Source organism: Harmonia axyridis, chromosome 6 (assembly GCF_914767665.1).
Source record: "Harmonia axyridis chromosome 6, icHarAxyr1.1, whole genome shotgun sequence".
Classification (NCBI taxonomy): Eukaryota; Metazoa; Arthropoda; class Insecta; order Coleoptera; family Coccinellidae; genus Harmonia; species Harmonia axyridis.
Genome location: NC_059506.1, coordinates 40,129,402 through 40,151,524, shown reverse-complemented (window position 1 = coordinate 40,151,524; position 22,123 = coordinate 40,129,402). Strand labels below are relative to the sequence as shown.

The window sequence follows — 22,123 nt, the reverse complement described above, 5'->3', positions numbered from 1 at the left end:
AAGATCCATAACTCAACGACGAGGAGAGAAAAAAAAACGGTTTCCTAAAAATCTCGAGTTTCAAAAATCGCCACAGATTCGGCCTGCCCAGCCCGCTAATTGACGGACGGTCCTGTCAGGAAGATTGAGGGTTTACGGAACCCATTAATCCCGTTTCGGGACCATTCATTATCGTTGATTATTTCTCCAAATTTTCTAGGGTGTCGGCTCCGGCCGAAACACAGACCGCACAGTTTTGTTACTGATGATCGTTTTTCTGTCGTCTATGGACACGTGTTATGTCGCCAACACGTGTTTTAACTTATTTGAAATCCGAGATTTTTTTTTCGAGATTCGACGTATGCAAAATTGGGACGACTAGATGGAGCCGATAGGAGGAATTAGTGTGCGTCTGTCCATTGGTGTGCGGGAACTATATCACTGATGGAGTAAATTTTTGAGGGTATTTTTAAATATTTTTTGAATGAATATCTCACAATATGAAATACGCCGATTCCATTGTATTTAAATTGTGTTCTCAGATGTAAAACAACATGAAGGCTAATGCGCCATTTGCTGAGGATCATTTCATTACCAGATTGTGAAAATTTCCTTCAAAAAATTCGAAATTGCAAGAATTATTCGTCACAATTGAAATGTTTGTCTCAATTTATTTGAATCGCAGTTGAAACATAGAAAAAACCATTTCTCTAGAAAATTTGCAATACGAAAGATTATCGTATTTTCATTTATTCGACCTAAATGAAGGGTCTCTAGGAAAGCGCTTGCTCTGATGGCGTGACGAAAACCAATTAAATCCCTGAAGTTTCATTTCATTATTATAAACAACTTCAGGGATTTTATTGATTGACTTTTCTTTTAATAATGACACTCTAATCCTCAGAATCTTGGCCTTTTTGAAATTATTTCAACGCCGATGTTGCCATCTTCAAAATATTCTGATGTGTATGCTTCTCTTTTAATCGAGAATATTCAAAACAAAAAATCTGCCATATAAAAATGGAGAAAAAACATCCAACTGGAAAAATACCTGTAGACCTTTCAAAAACTCACAATAAGAACCAGACTTATGCCTTCTTATATCTTCGTTGAACCACAATTTAAGATATTTTGAACTTCTTTTAGCTGATGAAATGGATGATAGTCGGGCTGAGCCAGACCCATGGAATAACGTAGTTTTTGACTAATTCGAACCCTGAATCATTGTTTGAGTGGCATGATGTGATTTGGAATTTGGATCATTGTTCGTGAGAACACAACAGCTTCGGATAACATTTCGCTGTATAGTTCCATAGGTGTTTTTTAAAGAGCGGTAAGTAACGCTTAAATTCAGATATTGTTATGTTCAGATTGTGAAAATTTTCTTGAAAAAACTCGAAATCTCAGGAATTATTCGTCACAATTGAAATGTTTGTCTCAATTTATTTGAATCGCAGTTGAAACATAGAAAAAACCATTTCTCTAGAAAATTTGCAATACGAAAGATTATCGTTTTATTTCAATTTCAATTTATTCGACCTAAATGAAGGGTCTCTAGGAAAGCACTTGCTCTGATGGTGTGACGAAAACCAATTAAATGAATGAGGTTTCATTTTATTATTATAAACAACTTCAGGGATTTTATTGATTGACTTTTCGCGTTTATTCTCAATTATATTCTGAAATAGAATCAAATATCCTTAATATCTGCAGAAGCACATTTATTATACTGAAGTTCATAATAATAAATAAAACGAAACGTCGGCAATACATTAAATAGCTTTTCGTCACCCTATCAGACTAATAACATTTCAAGAGACTCTTCATTTGCACATAATTGGTCATCACTTATCCGGCAATTATTGATTATTGTGATAACTTTCGGGTATACCATACGAGATTTGAATTGATACTGATTCATTTCACAGCAGAACATGAACATGTGTTGATACAAATTAATGCATATCCTATGAATATAGATAACATATACAAGCTGGACAATATAACAATTATAAATGCCTTTTTTTTATTTAATTTTTTTCAATTCAATTTAATTAAGTTTATTTCACAAAATTTAGTACAGTAACTTTCCCAAAATAATAACCTATGGTTTGTGCCTGACATTAACAATCATGATAATTAAGTAAAAGTTGCATAATTGATGAATATACATGAACCCATTCTAGTTATTTGTTTCACCACGTTTTACATTATAGATCGGAATCTCAAATTTAGCAAAAAACAAAATACCTATTTTCATGAACATGAATATAAAAAATTATATATGTTCATTTAAGATCTCCGCGAACTCTCCCTAGTTTCTACGCCAGTGTCTCCGACGAGTAACTCGATATGCAGCCAATAAGGGCCACTTGAAAAGCAGAAATTCCAACGTAATTATCCCTTAGGTTCACGACGTGCCCACATCTTTTGACACATGCCATTCGGTAAATATTAGTAAATACATGTGGCCTTTATTGGGCACAACCGAGGCGTTTGTTCTTGCCCCGGAGGTGGAACGGGGTGGATGGGGGTGGGTGTTCTTATTTGTTAATTGCGGAACGGTTTAGGGTTACCCCCATCCGAAGACCGTTTCATTGGGATCATCTTAAGTTTCGCATCTTCGATTACTCGAACAAAAAAACCAAGGGATCATCGCGTTTCATCTGCAAGCGCAATGACGCATTTCGGAAAAATAATCTGTTCATATCTCTGAAAAATTATATAACACTTTTTATTTTTCCTTCAACCCATTTCACTTTATATTCGAAGCTAAAAACTCAATTGCTTCAAAAGCTCTGACATATACCTAAGATGAAATTATCCTTAGTGGGGAAAACTATTTGGAATAATAAAGGGTGAACTAGTTAGTGGCTGATACTCAATTTGTCGAGGAAAATATCGACTTAAATTTGGAGTAATCATACTTCTATCCACGGGATCTTTTATTCGTGTTTAATGCGGTTTTTTCAATTCAAACCTGGGCGAGTTGTTTGTTTTCCGAAGGGATCAATAACAAGTTTGAATTGTTTGTGTCGTAATTGATTCATTGACTTCTATTATAATGTACCGATTGAAAAATTCTTATAAAAAGCTATAAAATTTAAAAGTCGAATTTGTAATAATCACACTCTAATCCTCAGAATCTTGGGCATTTTGAAATTATTTCAACGACGATGGTGCAATCTTCAAAATATTCTGATGTGTATGCTTCTCTTTTAAATGAGAATATTTAAAACAAAAAATCTGCCATATAAAAATGGAGAAAAAACATCCAACTGGAAAAATACCTGTAGACCTTTCAAAAACTCACAATAAGAACCAGACTTATGCCTTACATTTTCGTTGAACCACAATTTAAGATATTTTGAACCTCTTTTAGCTGTGGAAATGGATGATATTCAGGCTGAGCCAGACCCAGAGAATAACGTAGTTTTTGACTAATTCGAACCGAGATTCGAACCCTGAATTATGAATTGTTTGAGTGGCATGATGTGATTTGGATTTTGGATCATTGTTCGTGAGAACACAACATCTTCGGATAACATTTCGCTGTATAGTTCCATAGGTGTTTCTTAAAGAGCGGTAAGTAACGCTAAAATTCAGATATTGTTATGTTCTAGTACTTCTTCTTTGGTCATTAGTGGCTGATACTTAATATGTCGAGGAAAATATCGACTTAAATTTGGAGTAATCATACTTCTATCCACAGGATCTTTTATTCGTGTTTAATGCGGTTTCGACAACATTTCCTTCGTGTTCAGACTATAAAGCTTTTAACATCTTCTGAAGATTGTATGGACGAAAACATTATCGTACTTAAGGAACCTTAAGGATCTCGAAGAATAAGAAGGTAGATAAAAGTTACTTCTAGACTTTTTCTATTTGTTCGATCTTGAAAACATCCTCGAGATTTCTCCATTGAAAAACTCTAGTTCCGATTACGCACATCCTCTCAAACGGTCGAAATACAGACAATAGTTCCGCTAAAGTTCGCACAGGATTCACGCATTACGCATTATCCTGCATAATCCGACGTATTTCCGTCTTTCCCGAAGAATGTAATAGCGTATAAAATCAATAAGTGCACTTTATGAAGCGTGAACTAAAAAATATCTCGTATTACAAGCCCAAACAGAAACACAAATCGCCAAAAGCAACGAATCATCGAAGCATGAGCAGTTTTCTTTATGCCGAGCAACAATGAAGAAAATTACCAAAGGCACACACATACCCACTAAATGTGTTATATTATATTATGATAAAGAAATAATTTCTTTACGCCGAAATGGTTCGGCGGAATAGAGTACCAGAAAAGATCTGTATCTAAGGAGACCAACAAAGCCAAAGCCCGAGCCAAAACCTATTCAGGAATTGGTTCTTTCAAGGTCTATGTTTGGTTAGCTGTCGTTGCTTTCACAATGGCGCGCACCCTTACCTTTTCTATCGATCTCTTCAAGATCAGATGAATGCTGATAAGAGATCGGCCAGTACGTGGTTTCTGCATCCACTCAGGTCCGTAACCCTCGACTTTTAGGGTGGAAAAACAAACAATCTCGTGTTTGCTTACGGGCTTGGTGATGTTTATCCTCCGAGTTTTTCCGTGTCAATTGCAATATACACATAAAACACCAATAGATGTCGATTTATGTCCTGGAAGTTTAAGGATCTCATTAGTATCTCGAAAACTATACGATCTTATAAATATTTATGCTTTATTTTAATATTCGTTTCTAATTCCTTGTCTGAATTCTATTTAGAATAAATTAGGCCTCGATGGATTCCCATATCCCAAATTCGCCCAACGATATCGAAATTATATCTACTAGTTAGTCATTGAAAAATCTCGACATCAAAAAGTTTTCTTCACATTCAGCTGAACGTTTTTGTCGAAAAAATTTATTATTTGAGAATTCGAGCTCCTCCCAACGGAAAATAAGAGTTTTAAATATTTTGTACCTGATTAATATCGACACTTGTAGCACTTTTGCATAAAAGGAGCATATTCAAATCAGATTAAAAACATATATCAAATAAAATCAATTCAATTGATGATGACGAGCGCTGTTAATTTTCCTATCCGGTGTCAGTGCTTCCTTGGATTTTTCCTTGAACGTTACGGCCCTGGACAACCGATTGAATGGAGTCTTTCGCTATTTACAAAGTCTCCAACTCGTAGATCTCCAGAATGATGATAACACGAACCAGAATCTGGCATCTAAGATCTCCAAGTGCTCCTACAACAATATCTGGAGATCTGTGAGCGTGATAACGATCTAGATCAGCAGATGCGAGACGGATAGAAGGCAGAGATGGCAGATAAGGAGACGAGGGGGTCCGGATCCTTACGAGAGCCCAGATTTTTTCAGTCAGATAAGGGTCTCTCGGAGCCGCCATCGGAATATCTCGAGAGATCGAGGCCGATTATCTGGCCGAGATTGCGCTTATCTTAATTTGGCGTAACACGAGTTAATTTCAAGTAATTTGGTAGCCGAAAGAGGCCGCAGATCCGACCGATAAGGGAAAGGGAAAACGAAAGTAATCCCATTCACAATTCACATGCTTTTCGCTTATTGAACATATTCGGTCGTGTAGCGTGCAAATTACAGTTGTTATTGGATTGAATCAAAATTACGTATTGTTCGGTCAACGATGTGTTTTGAAAACGAATCGATTAGGTTTGCGATTAACACCCTCTACAGTTTAGTACAAAAGCAATGTTCAACTAGGACATTGCTTTAGGCAGGGTCGACAGAGATAATGGAAAATTAACGAGGCATCAAAGTTAATTCGAAAACAGAACTGCTACGAAATGAAAAAAAAAAGAGTTTGGTTTGGAATGATTCTGTTCCTGAATTGACTTTTATCTCTCGTTTGATTTTCAATTCAAACCTGGGCACTCGCCCAGGTTTGAAATCAAACGAGAAAACAAACAACTCTGTTTGTTTTCCGAATGGATCAATAACACGTTTGAATTGTTTGTGTAGTTATTGATTCATTGACTTTTATTATAATGTACCGATTGAATAATTCTTTTAACAATCTACAAAATTTGAAAGTTGAAATATTCCACTAAATTTGTAATAATCACACTCTAATCCACAGAATCTTGGGCATTTTGAAATTAGTTCAACAACGATGTTGGCATCTTCAAAATATTTTGTTATGTATGCTTCTCTTTCAATCGAGCATATTCATAACAACAAATCTGACATTTAAAAAAACATTTTACTGAAAAAATACCTGTGGACTTTTCAAAAACCAACTATTATCTCACAATAAGAACCAGAATTATGCCTTATATCTAAATAAAATAAATAAATAAAAAAAAGCCTTATATCTTCTTTGAGCACAATTTAAGATATTTTGAACCTCTTTTAGCTGTGGAAATGGATGATATTCAGGCTAAGCCAGATCCAGAGGGAATAACGTAGTTTTTGACTAATTCGAACCCTGAATCATTGTTTGAGTGGCATGATGTGATTTGGATTTTGGATCATTGTTCGTGAGAACAGAACATCTTTAGATAACATTTCGTTGTTCCGTTCCATAGGTGTTTCTCAAAGAGCGGTAAGTAACGCCAAAATGCAGTTATTGTTCTGTTCTAGTAATTCTTCCTAAGCCTTAAAAAAATTAATATATCGAGTGGAAAATATCAGATCAAATCTTCGTTGTACTCTACACAATTTCTCTCCATGTCTTTTTTTTTCGAAAAATCCTATCTACTATCTACACTATATTGATACATTGAAAAACAAGATGTGCATTGAAATTGATTAAAACTCTGCGCACACTTTCTAAATGACTATCACTCAACATATAATAGAGCTTTACCTGATGTTCTTTTTGTGTGAAATCTAATTCAACCCAACATTCTAATTTTCTTCATTTCGGGAATTTAAACTAAATTCTCTTGAAATTATACCACAAAATCCGCACTATTAACGTCTTAGCCATTTCACTATGTTAATTCGTGAAAATCGAGCCAGTCATCAAAACATAAATAGGGCATAATAGGGCAGTTAAGTATCATTTTCAACAGCTGCTTAGCCTAAATCAGGTCATTTCGAAGACGTCATCTATAAACATGAGACCGAAATTGCAGGAGTTAAACATGATTAATCGATACGATTTACCGCCTATTTTGGGATGTTTACAACGAAACGATCCGAATAAAATTCGTTAATAACAATGATTCTCTCGACATCATCGAAATATGGAAATCGGTAAAAAGAGCCGTGAAATCGATCTCATTATAAATCCATTTTTCTTTCTCGTCTTATCTTTCGGATCTCTCGATCGGTCGCTAGATAACTGGGATTTTAATTTTGGGCCTTTCGATTCTCACACGTGTTTAACTTTATATGCAACTCGACTAAAAAGCTACAGCACTGGGAGTGGAAGATTACTGGGAAAATTCTATAATATGGTTTTTTGTACCGCTGTCAAAAAATCATTTGATTAGGAGAAATATTATTCTCATTGAGTGTACTGACATGAGGAAGTTTGGAGGTTATGGTGGAAAAGGTGGTATATGCAGCCAAAGTGACAGAAAAACGAACATAGGAGTCTTTTGACAAAATAATCGTACAAAGAGCCTAAATATTTACTGAATGGAAAAAATAGAGGGATATTAGCTTAACCGTGACTAACATTCCTTTCATTGATCCTTTGACTTTGAAGATCTATATTTCACGCTAACAATCGTGTGTTGGACATCTTCTTCGACTTTATTTTCACAAACGGGACAATCATTGTCACCTTCGGTAAACACATCAGCCAAATTTAGAATCGACGCAACAATACCGTCATTTGCCACCCAGAAGATTTCAATTCAGCCAAGTCGCCAGTTTCCCAAAACTCTAACAAAGTCCTCACCGTTTCTTGTTTACAGATGTCACGCATTTTAACCATTTGTTGTCTTTTCTCAATGAACATAACTTGGTGGGACGCCAAGCCACCTTCACTCCAATAAACGGGAAATAAAGGAGGGTAAAATATTTATTTCACCAACAGTGGCTCTTAAGTACGGGCTTTTGTTGGATTGAGCAGTAGGTAATATCTCAGTTTCGAATTTCGGACTTATCGTGGGCGGACAATAAAGTCTTAACGATGCTCCAACACGTGTTCGGGGCTTAGGATGTGAAATCGCGATAGTGGCAAGTGACGCGACGACCTCACATTCTCGTCGACCCTAATAAAATCCTACACGTGATGCAACAATGGGTTCTAAAATGGTTAACCAAAGCTCAGTCAGGCCTATTATGTTGTTAAAATGTATACAAACTCAAGAATCGGAGCTCATTGTTGTTTGTCTGAGGATCGACTAATAGGTATCGGATTTTTGCGGAGATTGCGATTTGAGAGCGTTCTCTCGGATTAGCTCGGAATTAGAGACGATGAACAAAACGACGTTTTGACTCGCGAGGTGATTTGTTTGAATTATATTTCTCTCTTTGGGGAAAACATTATGACGTTTTGATGGCGGGATTGATGCTGTTCATTTTGAAACGTTTCAATTCTGACTATCGAAATCTCTTCAATTTTCTGTCAGGTCAAGTTGACCCATGTCTTTTAGCAGCTCTCCAGATTGGTCAAGTTTACGTTCTCATAATTCCTCATGAATGAGAGACGGGAGTTCAAAAAATACATTATTTGGTTTTAGGGAACCGTTCCGCGTTTGGGTGAAAAATTGATAGTTCTGTGCCTGACGAAAGGACACAATAAAAATTAAAATACAACTCGCACAAGATCCTGACAGATCTAGCCAATACATAGTCAGAACACAAACATTGATCATTTTTTTTGTCCACTTTTTAATTTTTTCTACAGACCTTTTCTTAAAATTTCTCTTTTATTTGAATCTTTCAATGTTTATTCCGGTTGAATGTCAAGGTATCTACACAGGGTGTTAATGAAAAAGTGCGACAAACTTCATGGGGTGATTCTATATGAAAAATGACAGTTTGATATAAAATTTTCTTCCCAAATAATTCGTTTTAAGAGTAGGAGTTTCTCCTAAAAACTGACTATTTATTTATTGCTCGGAAACTGGTCCAGATAATCGAATGAAATTTAGTGGCCATCAAGAGGTAGTAATTGTGCTTTTATTGACATACAATGAAGAATTTTTTCTCATCATGTTTACGGGTAGGTAATGATCTTTTTGTTTTTGAAGGATAAATGGCTGCGCCACTGAGATATTTCAATTATAAAATCATTTTTGAATTCCTTGTGCAATTTGTGACAAAATCTTTCACGCCTATTTTCGTATGGGGTGGCAACTTTTTCTTACCGCGTATTTTTCACTTCTTCAATTATCTATTATTAAAAATAAGATGTTTTATTTTTTTTTGCATAACAACGGCGCCCCATATGACAAAAAGTACGATCAATGAATAATGAAGTTGAAGGTTTCAAGAACTTGAACACTACATATCTCAGAATATATAAACGAAAGTAATATAACTTATTAACAACAATGTAACAGTTATTTTTTTTCATACAGAATAACCCCCTGAAGTTTGTCTCAATAATTCACTAACTAGTTAACAGTCCTGTCTTACATTGAGTGTGGTATACTTTTCTCAATGGAAACAGTCAACATAAATTATATCTATGAATCAATTGAAACGTAGTGAAATGAAAAAGAAATATTCGAGTATACATACATTCGAAATACATACATACTTAGAAACAAGAAGGTAGTTTTCAAGTTTTTCCAAAAAATACCAAATATAGGTTTGACCCGGTCTTCACTTAATGGAAATTCATTTTAAATAGAAACCAAAATGACAGTAATTATATCTGTATTCACTTTTCAATTCTATAAATTACAATTGTTCCGCCACACAGTAGCTTCTTTATATTTTCCATTTTTAATAATAACTGACTCTTAGTAAGAGTTAGAAATACCATGAGATCGAAAAACTGTTTTCGGCTTGTTTCAAATAATGATAACAATTGTAACTTATACAATACAATTAAAAGTGGAAATGTAATAACTGTAATTTTATTTTCGATTTGAACCTCCAAATATTTCGTGAAACGTAAATTCCTCTGTATTCTATGAAGAAAATGATTATTCAAAAATTTAATACTGGAAACAAGTGCAGAATGTTCTCATAATTGTCATTTTTTATAACAACTTGAAAAGATCACCCACATGTCCTGATCCTCATATCAACCATCTATTCACAATGTTAACGACGCATTCGATCATTGTATCGGGTGTCCCAAATTATTTGTCTGCTGGGGGTATCTAAAATTCCCTTTGAACTAGAAAAAAAACAATGGCACATTTTCGGGCTCGATTTTTGATGGAATAAATTTGGTGAATTCTAGCTCGAAGGGGTTCTGAGATCCCCTCAGTAAACCATGAATTTGGGACACCCGATTCATTCAAACGAATCGTTGAAAAAAAAATCCAAACTTATTATGGAGAAGTGCCAAATTGGAATTTACTCAATTCAATTCATTGCTCAGTAGTGTCTGGTATGCACCTAACTTTCCCAAATTTTAATAACTGAGTGGTTTATAAACTAATTCGTGAGAATTGGAAGTTTGGAACAATTAAATAATAATTCAAATTTTATTTCAATTCGCTTTATTTAGAAAAAAAATATCAGTACTGATTTACATGATTACATAGTTATATAAAATACAAGAGAATACAAGAACATACAAAATCATCATAAAATTCTAAATTATTAGAAAGACCTTCGTAGGAGACAAAAACATTTTACAAAATTGAATTACAAAAACTTAAAGGTTACAAATTAGATTAAAACAATATATATTTTATAATACAATCGGAAATCATATGGGTAAGCTGATATCACAGAAATATACAAATTCCTACCACAAAGTATCACAAGATACAATCAGAATAACTAATATTAAGGTGCGGGTGCAAATTGAGTGAAAATAAAATTATAAGCATGCATTTTATGTACAGAGATTGACACATTCGGCCTATATGGAAAACGATTCCAAAAAATAAACAAACAAAAATACGCAGATAATTTAGATAAAACTTTCGTTAACTACGTGTCACCTAAAACTATATCACAGATAATATTAAAGCCACATAAGCGTAAGCGTTTCAAGAAGAAAATCATAATGGTTTTGCTGATGATGCGATGAAAATTTTCGAGACAATTCTCGTCAATGCAATGTGCATCACTGGGGATTTTCGTTTAAAGCTTGAGCAAAATAGATGTGTTTCCAGGTATTTACAATCGAGAAGCAACACTGCCTACTTAACTGAATTTCTACAAGAAAATATCTTACCCATGTATGAAATGAAGGACAACCAACTTTAGATATTTTCTTGTATCAATTCGGCTCTACTACATCTAGTTAAAGCTTGATTCGAATTTTTAAGCCTGATACGTGATTAAATCTAGTTAAAGCTTTCAGAAGCCTCGAGCACTACAAGTCGAAGACTTATTTAAATCTAATTAAAGCGTGAATCGTACACAGGATAAAAATTCTACTTATCTAATTTAAAGTTGAATATAATGAGATTAAAGCTAGGGAATCACAAGTGTTTATCACAGCGAAAAAATATTGCGTTGGTATTCTTTCGAAATTTGAAATTACAATCACGCCTACAATAAATTCCGAATGAAACCGAGAGAAAATCATTGCACGTCCATTTGAAATTGGGATAAATTAAACTTTTATATTCATTATTGCACTATGAAAATTTAAACCGAAAGTTATTGCACTGGAGAAGAAAATATTGCACTTTTAAAAACGTTTAAAGCTAAGGAATTATTGAAAAAGTTAAGCTAAAATTAACCTTAAAACTACTTAGAACTATAGAAAATTGGAATAATACAGAATGCAATAATAGGTATGTACAGACATCGAAATTGGAATGAACATGCTTTGATTGAGATTCTTCATTGAAGTCATAGCTCGATCCAGGTCCGATTGATTTTTCGGCTATTTACAAATTGCGACGTAGGTATCTATGTTATTTACCCAAATCTTCGAATCCAACCATCTCGTTGATGTCGCATCCGAAAGACAGAATGGCGGTAACAACAGGTTGAACTTCAACAAGTGGAAGCTCCATGTCGTGCAGCTCTTCGAACTTGGACCAATGATTGTTGAGGTTGACCCTTGGCCCTTTGACGACATGTCTCGACAGTCTGGGTTTCGACAACTGCAAGTAGAAATAAGGTTAAACGACGTGAAATTAAAACAGGAAAAACGTGAAAAGTATTTGAGAAACCGATGGAAAATCAGTAGAATTCGTGTAGACACTTACCTCAGACAAGTGTCTTCTGTAAGGAGACCTTGGAGTCCTCTTCGGAATCTCCTTGGAGATGCACATGTCGGTATCTCACAACGTAAACAAAACAAAAACCGGATCGTTTGACAGTCGACTGTCAGAAACTCGGAACGGTGATTTTTGACGACGTATCGATGCGTGCGTTGCTTGAAGCAAGATCGAAGTGTGCTTAACTCGAGCCAAAGTCGAGCTTAAATAGTGGGAATGTGTGGGTTGAGCGTGCGCGGCGCATGTTGAAAAAGAGCGCGCGCTACACACGCGTTCAACGGTTTTTGGGCGTGTTACGAACGTGCATCGAAATGCACTACCGAGAGCGGAGGTGTAATGAGCTTGGATAATGATCATTCTTTACCTCTCTCTGTCAAGTTGCGGCCACTGCGGTGTTCTTTGTTTGCTCTTTCTGGAGGATTATGCTCGCTTTCAGAGGTGTCAGGATTACCTTTTCTTCGGGAAACATTACAAAATTTGGTAATACAATATTTTTGTTTTTCCTGCTGAAGCAGTAAACTTCTAATTTATTGATATATCAAAGGGTGAAATACGAATGAAAATGATATAATGAAACATTTCAAATAATTTGGAGTGAGTTTTATACTTTCGTCGTTTGGACTTTCAATACGAAATACTCAAAATTAGTATGTCGTATTTGTCCAAAATTTCTTTAAATTCTTCTTGGGACTACTTTTGTAACTTACAATACCTTGAAATGATTTAACTTTTGGACTCCTATAAAGGGATGTGGTTTATTTGTGTTCATGAATTTTGAGTTTAATCACACTTTTATTCTGAAGAGTTTTCAATAAACTACCTTCAAAATGACTTAAAAATATTTTTTTAGTATATTCAATTATTTTTCTGAGATAATTCTCAACACTTCAGCGTCAAAAACTGCCGGAAAATAAACTACCTGATTGAAATCGACGAATGAAAAGCAGCAGAATGGATTAATAATTTTACTTTCACAATATTCGAAATAATAAGATATATACGTATAAATCTTCAGATATATGTGACAAAGAAAATGCCACAACATCTGGAACATTCCGATTACTGTTTTGTATGAAATTTAGAGATAAGGATAAAAAATCATGTGGCGATATACCAGATGTGTTCATTCGAATATATCAGCCTGGAAGTATAAAACAGTAAACAACAGGTCGAGAGTGATTTACTCGATTAATAGAAAACCTCAAAGCTGAAAACATTTAATTCTATACCTTGTTATTTAGTTTGAACTGGTTTTTTCGATTATATCGATGTCAAAGCATCGACGACTTGCAGTTAATGATTTTGATGTATTGTGTATTTGTGCATTCAAATACACAATATATCAGATTATATAAATTAATGGGATAAATAAGTTTCAACAAATAGTTAATGATTTTATTAGCATCAAAATTCTGTATAAATCATAGCAGCCTTCTCATTATTTCCCGAGCACGCAGTTTTGGTGCTTTGTTGACACCTGATGAAAAATAGGAGAATATAAATGAATATGAAATTAGTGAAATACCTGGATGGAAATTAAACACATGTGAAGTAGCAACAAGCAATTATCTAAATATTTATTATTGTATTTCTTCACTACACTTCTTACGATTGTATTGTAGTTAAACTGAATTTCAGAAAGGGAATAATATGTATTTTAGAATAGTAAAGTATAATTCAGAAAAGAAGAATTGAATTTCAAATTATTTAATTTAATTGAGAAAAACGAAATTGAAAATCTCATCACCGCATTCCTTATGCGATCCGTTCTTGTTTTTCCAACTAGAGTCCTGAATAACAACTTCCAATTCTGAATTACAGTTTCGATCTTCTGAAATTCAATATGATTTTCTCAATTACATTTTACGCTTTCTGAATTACAATTGGAAAAGGTGTAAAAAAATTGATTATTCATGGACTCTGCTTTTGACAGCTCTATATGATTCGATACGACGAATTCGTAATGTTTTGAGCAGAATTTGTTGAATTGTGGTTTAACTCGTCTTAACTTGATGGAAATTTTTTTTAATCGAATTTAAGTTACAAGTACTTTTTATTATTTAAGTAATAATAGTTTCACAATACACTAGCAGTCATTTTAAATAAATGTCGAATCTGAAGAAGCGAAATAATTGCTATTTAAATAATAAAAAAAAAAGAATAGATAAATTGTCATAGAATTTGTTGAATTTTTTCATCTGAATTCCTGATATTCATCATGAGTTAACCAAAAAAAAACTTCAGTCCAAAAGTCTGTATTCGTATCGCAAACGTTATTTGTACAGTCACCATTCCTTCGCTGCCTAAAAAAGTGAGTTTTAACGATCGTTCTCATCTCCACCTAATAAAAAAAAACATAAACAGTTCTACTGGCCCAGACAGACAGACGAACGGAAAAAAATCGTTCCGAGGTGGAAAAAAGTCCACAGAAAAACCTGTTACGTTATCCGATACTGTTCCACACCCTCGACACGGTTAGGTAAAAAAAAGTTCATTCCTAAACATATCAACCCCGATGTGTGTGTGTTTAGATTTTCATTCCGTGATCATCAAGGACAAAGGGGAGGACAATGAAGCGAACACTTGTGCTTGCAACAGGTACCTCTCGCTATATTTGAATAGGGTTAGCTTGGGGAATTAGATAGGGGAGAATTCGAGGGAGATTGCTTTTGGGGTGACGGGACAGTGCAGCCAATTAATATACGGCCTTTGAACGTTTGTTGACAGCTCGAAAATTCCAATGCGGATTTATCATTTCATTTTCTATCCGTCTCTCGATTGTATGCTCATTGTGGGTGATACGAATTGGGAAAAATTAAATAACGACGATTTTAGGATTATTTAAATCTTTATGGTTTGATCGCTACGTTACGCAAATTGAATCATTTCAAATTGACTTATTTTGATAAATTCAATCGAGCTGTAAAAACCGATCGAGAAATACTGGTTGATCATTTCTAATAAAATACTTTCAGAATTTTCAAAGGAGAAAACTTTTAATTCTAGTTAGAATTCTCCAATTTATCCAGTGTTGAATTAGTTTTGTTGGAAAATATTCATGAATGATAGAAAATGGATTAGATATTCTAACGTAATTTTGAAATATTCTCTTCTAGGACATCCCAACTGATGAATTCATTAAATTAATATTACAATGTTTCTTGAACATTTTGAACCATCAAAAAGTCCATCCAATGTCAAATACGAGTAATTCTAATTTCCACTATTTCATTATGTGAATAACAATCAACATTTTGAATGAGTTGTTGTGAATAGTTATTCGAAACGAAATGTTAGATATCTGAAGTAAAAAAAAATTGTTTGAACATAATGAAACGTGTAGGTAGGTATTCATAGATTTCCACCAAATAATGACCAAGTCAATAAAATATATATTCAAGAATTGATTGAATAAAAATTGAAGTTGAAAAATATGGGGCATTAGTAACATATCTGCAAATTTACTTTTATTCGATATTATTAAGATGTCTCTCGCATCATTATAATCATTATGATTATAGGGTGTAGACTCGATTGGAGGGTGGAGTGAATGTCATCAAACGATATCCCTTTTCGAAATCCAAATTTCCCCAAACTTCAAGGTTCAACTCCGAATCAACCTCATCTGTCTCAGTTTAGCTGCAAATCAATCTAGGTCGCGTCTTCTGTGGAAAATTAATTGCCTTTGGGTTTTTGATCCCTTCCGGTATATCTCTCTTGCTTTAGCTCTTTCAGTCAATTTGTTCTAAAAACCAGTTATTTTTATCGAAACGATTCGATAGAACATAAAACGGAATCGCATCAATTAGAAGCAACCGACTGACTCGAAAAATGCTACAATGTTAAATCGTCGTTTTCAATCTTCTCGGTAATAATCATTTGTTTTCGTAAACAGGAATGAGGCCTTCTCTACACAACTCTTCGACAAAGACATAGATCATCCTTTGTGACAGTTTTAAGTCCCTGGTCGCACTTATTCCAAGAACCCATTCTCTACGGTACGAGCAGTCTTTTGTCTAGTTGATTAACGCATTGTTACTTCGGGATAAAAAGTTAAAAGAATAAACTCACTTCGTCTCGCCGGACAATGTGGTTGTTAAGTCAACCTGTTACCGAGGTAGGTAAGTGTCAATTTTCAGTTCTGGCGCCACTTGCTGCCTCTTTACACGTCGAGCTGTTAATTTCCCTTATTGTCTCCAGGAATGACGATGCCTTTTTGGGTCTGCCTTTCTTAATGCGAGTCTTTTGACTTAGGGGGCTTTGGTCGACCATTATTTCCATTTACTTACGTTGGTCTAGAAATTTAGGAGTGATTTTATAGAAGCAACTAAGGGGTCCAGCAAACGTCGACCTAGAATTTCGACTAGGTATCGTTGCTGTTGCATTTCGAAAGTATGGGGACATTTGATCATCATAAATTTTATTTCAATAAGTCCCTATGATTACATTTGCATTTTTTTGGAAAAATCGACATAATGTCTTATTGAATTCTGACGTATGCAACTTCTGAATGTCGAAATAGCAGGATTTCGTTTCAAAACTCTAATTTCAACTGTCTTTCGAATTGAGAACAACTTTTTTGGCAGTCAGTATCATGTCTGTCAACTAATGTTGACCTATATTTTACAAAATGACATTGACTATCAAAGTCCCATAACTGTCCCATATTATCAGATAATAGAGTAGGGGCTCGAGTCCATTTCTATGTTGATGATAAGATAATGCTTTTTAGTGTTAGGATTAACTTCTTCTTCAGGTGCAGTCTTGTTTCTGAAGTTTGGCTATCATCAAAGCAATGCGCATTTTTGATAATGATATGATTAACGAAAAACGTTATATCTAATCTGAAGTTCTTCATTTTCCATATTTTTCCGTGTAGTTCCTCATGTTTTTCAGTACAAATCCTACACACTAAAGATTATGAAAATTTTTGTAATTTTCATATTCGTTACTCGCAGAAAATTAACAGTTCTCTATGCGATGCACGCGCACGCACACGCGATCAAATTGTGTTGATCCTTCCGTTCATATTGTGTGCGTTGTTATTGCGACTAACAAATCGCGCTACCGAAAATCTACATCCCCTGAAAGAGCGCCAAGGTTGGCCGTCCCGTATCATTCGCGATGACCCAGAACGGGGGACGCGCGTTCGCCTAATTTTTCCAGGCATCCGCGATTGCACCTCGGTGACGTCAGCGGCTGAAGCTGTGGCAGCAGAAGCAGCAAGCAGCAGCAGAGGTGGCAGGTGCTGATCGGAGCCTGGGAACTCGCATCTCTCCGAGGTTCCCACAGAGCGTTTGCACCTGGCGCGTATTAGCGAGGGGTTCTCGTCGTCATGAGAGGGCCGTGTGTCGGTCGCATGCGGAAAGGGTAACGGTCAACGCGATTTTTCCTTTCTTCAACCCTTCCTTCTTTCCTTCTAACGGACGTCTTCGACTCTTACTTTCGATTTGGGTCATTCCGACCTGAGTTTCGTTTTTTATCTATCCTTTTACGCTCTACTCTACCCCTTTTTTTCGTTTCAGGGTCCACCTAGGAAGTTTCGTGAAAAAAAATATTGATTTTACGATTTTAAAATTTCCGCTCGCAAAATCAATTTCAGACTATCCTGAAGAACGATTCCGTGACAGTCTGCGGGTTCTAAAACGTGCTTAGACGTGATATTCCTTGGTCTTGTACGAGTGCGTATGATTATTCCGGTATTTTAAATCGGCCACTTGATGGTTCCAAAAAAATGTCAGCTCTCCTTGTTCTTGCGTTAATAGTTGGCGTACTGCTAGTCTGATTTCGTTCAAAATCGGTATGGGTTTTCGAACTGGATTATTGAAGATTGCGCAGGTATTTCAGATTTCAGATATACTTTGTGCGGTACGGTTGTAAATTATAACTTCTCGGGAGATAACCCGAGATAGCCCCAGCATAGCGAGGGCTACAATTCATCGAGGTGCGTTACGAGGTTTAATCGCATCTAGGTATCTATGACCTGTTAAAAATAATACCTCTGTTAGTAAATTATTTGAAGGGATGTTTAGTCGGAAATGAAGGGCTGTATATCCATTTAACCATTTATTTGAAATTAAGTAGATCAACTCTAGAACCCTTGTTGATACCAATTTTTGATAGTATTCAAGAATGGAAATAGGTCTCTTCTATTTACGATGTGTGAAAAATGCTTTATTTTATCTTCTCAATTATAGTGTTGTTGTTATTCCTACTTTCTTACTTTCGACTGCTGCCTACCGCTGAATTGAAAAAACAAGTAGTCTATTATCGCGTCCGGTGCATCGATATAGTACATCCAAAGTCACTTGAACGCTTGACCATAGATGTTCCTTTAATCCTTTGAAGTGGATACTGCGAACCACTAAAAACCGGGGTTTATTTAAAAGTATTGTTAGGCAATAAATTCACTAGCCCCAAAGGAATTTCTGGAAACTTGGACAACACTTCTATAATCGAAATATTCAGCTTCTTCCAAGTGACTTTGGATATACTATACCAATATATTGTATTCAAATTCCGAATCATGAAATAAAATTGAGTTGGCCGATATAAAGGGACGGGCCGACTAGACACCCGATTTTCAGAGTCAATTTACAAATTAATAAAACTATACATCAACTCTCAACAACCTCCAACTAATTTATCAATTACGTGTCTGATTAGATTGGTTAGAAGTGTTGTAGAAGTAGAGTGCTAGTGGTATTGTTGCCCTAGTAACGGGATGTCAATCACTGTTAATCCCTAGAAATTAGGGATTAGTCCCTGAAATTAGGGATTAAAACTACTAATTTAATCCCAGAATTGCATTTAATTCATTAGTCAATGAATGCGATTTACAGCGAGATAAGTCTCAGTTGGCAGGACAAACACAAACACATTCAATTTGTCATTTTATTTTATTCAGGTCATTTCCACGAAAGCTTCCTGGTTTGCTCAGTAAATGCGGCAATGGGGTGGGCTTACCGCTATCGTACCGTGAAATGAGGAAAGGGTTCATGTTAAACGTGTCAAATGTATGCGAACTCGTTCTTTAACAATAATACATACAGGTGGTTGTGGTTAGCTTCAGCGTGCGAGTGAAGAACGACCTACACACGCCACTGGTCTAAGGACAAAAAGTCGATCGAAAGCGAATAGACCAAAAAAAAAAATAGGGTGGTCCGGAATCGGCGGCGATTTCGCGTCTAACGATCTGCGATAATGGCACGTTACGGGTTCTAATAAATCGGGTCGGTAATAAGCACGGATTAGGATCCGAACAGGCCGCGGTTGGCGCCGTCGTCTCGAACGCGAAGGTGCCCGCTCGATCGTAAAAACGCGCCACGAGATTGGGACATATTCATAAAATTTACATATAAGAGGCTCGACTTATAGAATCAAATCTAATTAACTTATTAACGTAACTGGAAAGTTGCCATAGGACAGGGTCGGATCGGATCGGTTTCTCATTCTTAATTTATTCGTTTATTGTTTATTCGAGATGCTTTTAATGAACTTGATACCAACCTGAAGTTTTGTTAGACATCCTTAATTGTTGTGATTCGTTCTTTTAAAACATTCTGAATTATTTCATCATTTTCAGTTCCTCCTTGATCCTGTCTACATTATACTTCGAAGTTGTTATTCTTAATTTGTTTTGAAATTGTATTTTCAATTTTTAAGTGATTTAGGTAGAGAAAATATGTGAATATAGACAAATAATTTGGAAAGAAGTATTTCTACTATGAAATTAGTAATACTATCCCATCTTAGGGCTGTCAAAAATATTAAACAAGATTCTTTTTGAATTTAAACGATTCGTCCATTTTGAATGAAAAAATTATAGAATTCTTTACTTTTAAATGATACCTTTTAGATGAATTCAGAACCTCAAAATAAGAGTTCCTATACAGTTTTATGTCCGGGAATACTTCGTTCAAGACTCAAAAGTTATATGCTTCAAAGTTATTTTTTTTTCAATTAGGATAAAGATGAACAAATTAAATTTTACAGATTTTTTTTTCGAATAGAAAAGCACTAAGAACTCAGTTTTTCACCAATCCCCATAGTTTCAGAGGAGTTAAATCTACAACCTTCATTTTATTTTCTAACATTACTTTTCACAGGATTCAATAATATTGTCATTGTAAAACATAAATTGAAAAAAAAAATATATTTGCAAACGTTTTTGTCTCTTGAGTTTTTTTTTTCGTAGAACTGATAGCATGCTCTTAAAAAAATGAAATAAGTCATAGGTACAACGATTTTGTTGTGATAGAAATAATAGATTGGTGTCAACATGAAATCTAGCTACGCTTCTCTGTTTGAATAATAACCTCTGTAAAATTCCATTTGTTCATATTGCCCCACTTTGAAAAGATGGAATAAATTCATAAAGTACCTTTTCTGAAAAAAATTTATTCCCTTTGATTCTGGGACACCTGTATGTTGCGGTTTTCGCGATTAATAAAGAGTCTCTATCAAATTTGTATTGTTATAGCAAATTGAAATGTTACGTGTCCAATTAGCACGTAAATGAAACTTTTAAAAGAACATATTTGCATCACAATTACACATGTTTTTGAAAACTGAACGAATTTGTTCAATATCACTTCGGACAAGTTTTTTCATTTATCAAAAGATAATGCATCATCTTATTGTGTATCTCTTTATCATGTGAGATTTTTTCGAAGAAACAAATCGTTCTAGCATATTCGAATATTCAGATTTGATGTAAATTGTTCGTGTTCGTTCTGTACCGGCACTGCCGTGTCGAAACTAGGAATCGTCGAAGACAAAGATTGGGCCAGTCTGACGGCGCCGATTTTGATAATTCGCGGCAGCACCTGCCCGATATTCCCACGGAGTGAGAAGTCACGACGAGATAGCGATCTTGCAAAACCACCGTTGAATATTAATGAGCCCGCCAGCCCCCGGTCGTTCTTTAAGGCAATTTGTTAATTAATTTACATTTTCAGTCGGCTACGACAGCTTGCCCTCATGTCCCGACATGTTTCTAGCTTTTTGCCAACGTCCAGGAGGCTCTGGAATATCGATTCGAACATTTTCTTTTCTTGCTTGGATAGAGCGATTGTCGTGAGATCAACTATGTATGTAATTTGTAATGCGGCAATTTTGAATTATCATCGATCAGACAGAAAACGCGGATTTCTCAACGATTCAAAAAATATGCGAATCTTTGAAATATTTTTAGTCATCAATTTAATTATTTGGTAATTATAACCAGTTTTTTTTGTTTCGATGAGATTACCACAGGACATGTTACAAAGACGCCTCTAATATAAATAATTCAAAATATCTTTTTTCTGAAAGTATGTGTATTTTGCAGCACCAAACTGAAAGAAAAATAGAAGCGCTTCAAAAGTATATCCAGAAAGTAAATCCTGGCAAATGCTTAACACTTCATTGATATGGCTGTGGTGACCTCAAAATATCAGTTGCTCAAGATATGGACAGGTTTTTTCTATTCTGTAAGTCCTGTTAATAACTATTCCCAATTATTAATTAATTAATTAGTAGTTCTTTTATAACAAATATTACTACGTGCAGCTAATAGTATCAGTACCTATTCTATCATAACGGCGGTTTCTTTACTGGAATTGCTTTATTCAGTTTTCTAATGATTTAATTTGATAATAATATTATTATTTCTTGGTTTTTGTTCCGATTTTCAATCCAAAAAGTTTGCGTGTCATAATTCTTAAAATCGTTCATGAATAGGAACGTATAAATCCCAAATTTGTACCTAGGCCCATTCCGAACGCGAATCTCAACATATCACCGTATCAATCTCAGGTCGAACAAAAAAAAAAAAGTTGATGTCGTCCCCCGTCGTTAGCCATATAATAT

General features: G+C 35.0%; 2 long non-coding RNA genes across 3 annotated transcripts in view; one reads left to right on the top strand and one right to left on the bottom strand.

The window, feature by feature from the left end:
- LOC123683411 overlaps positions 1–22,123 on the top strand; it is a 48,839-nt gene that overhangs the window by 9,472 nt on the left and 17,244 nt on the right. Inside the window, exons 3-6 of one of the 2 annotated variants that reach the window (XR_006747976.1) lie at positions 1,126–1,312; positions 3,362–3,564; positions 6,361–6,549; positions 21,603–21,744. This is a non-coding gene — a long non-coding RNA (uncharacterized LOC123683411). The remainder of the gene's footprint in view (positions 1–1,125; positions 1,313–3,361; positions 3,565–6,360; positions 6,550–21,602; positions 21,745–22,123) is intronic. The other variant, XR_006747977.1, reaches the window with a different exon arrangement.
- Positions 1–22,123, bottom strand: part of LOC123683410 — a 53,127-nt gene that overhangs the window by 24,462 nt on the left and 6,542 nt on the right. Inside the window, exon 2 of the long non-coding RNA XR_006747975.1 lies at positions 4,418–4,632. This is a non-coding gene — a long non-coding RNA (uncharacterized LOC123683410). The remainder of the gene's footprint in view (positions 1–4,417; positions 4,633–22,123) is intronic.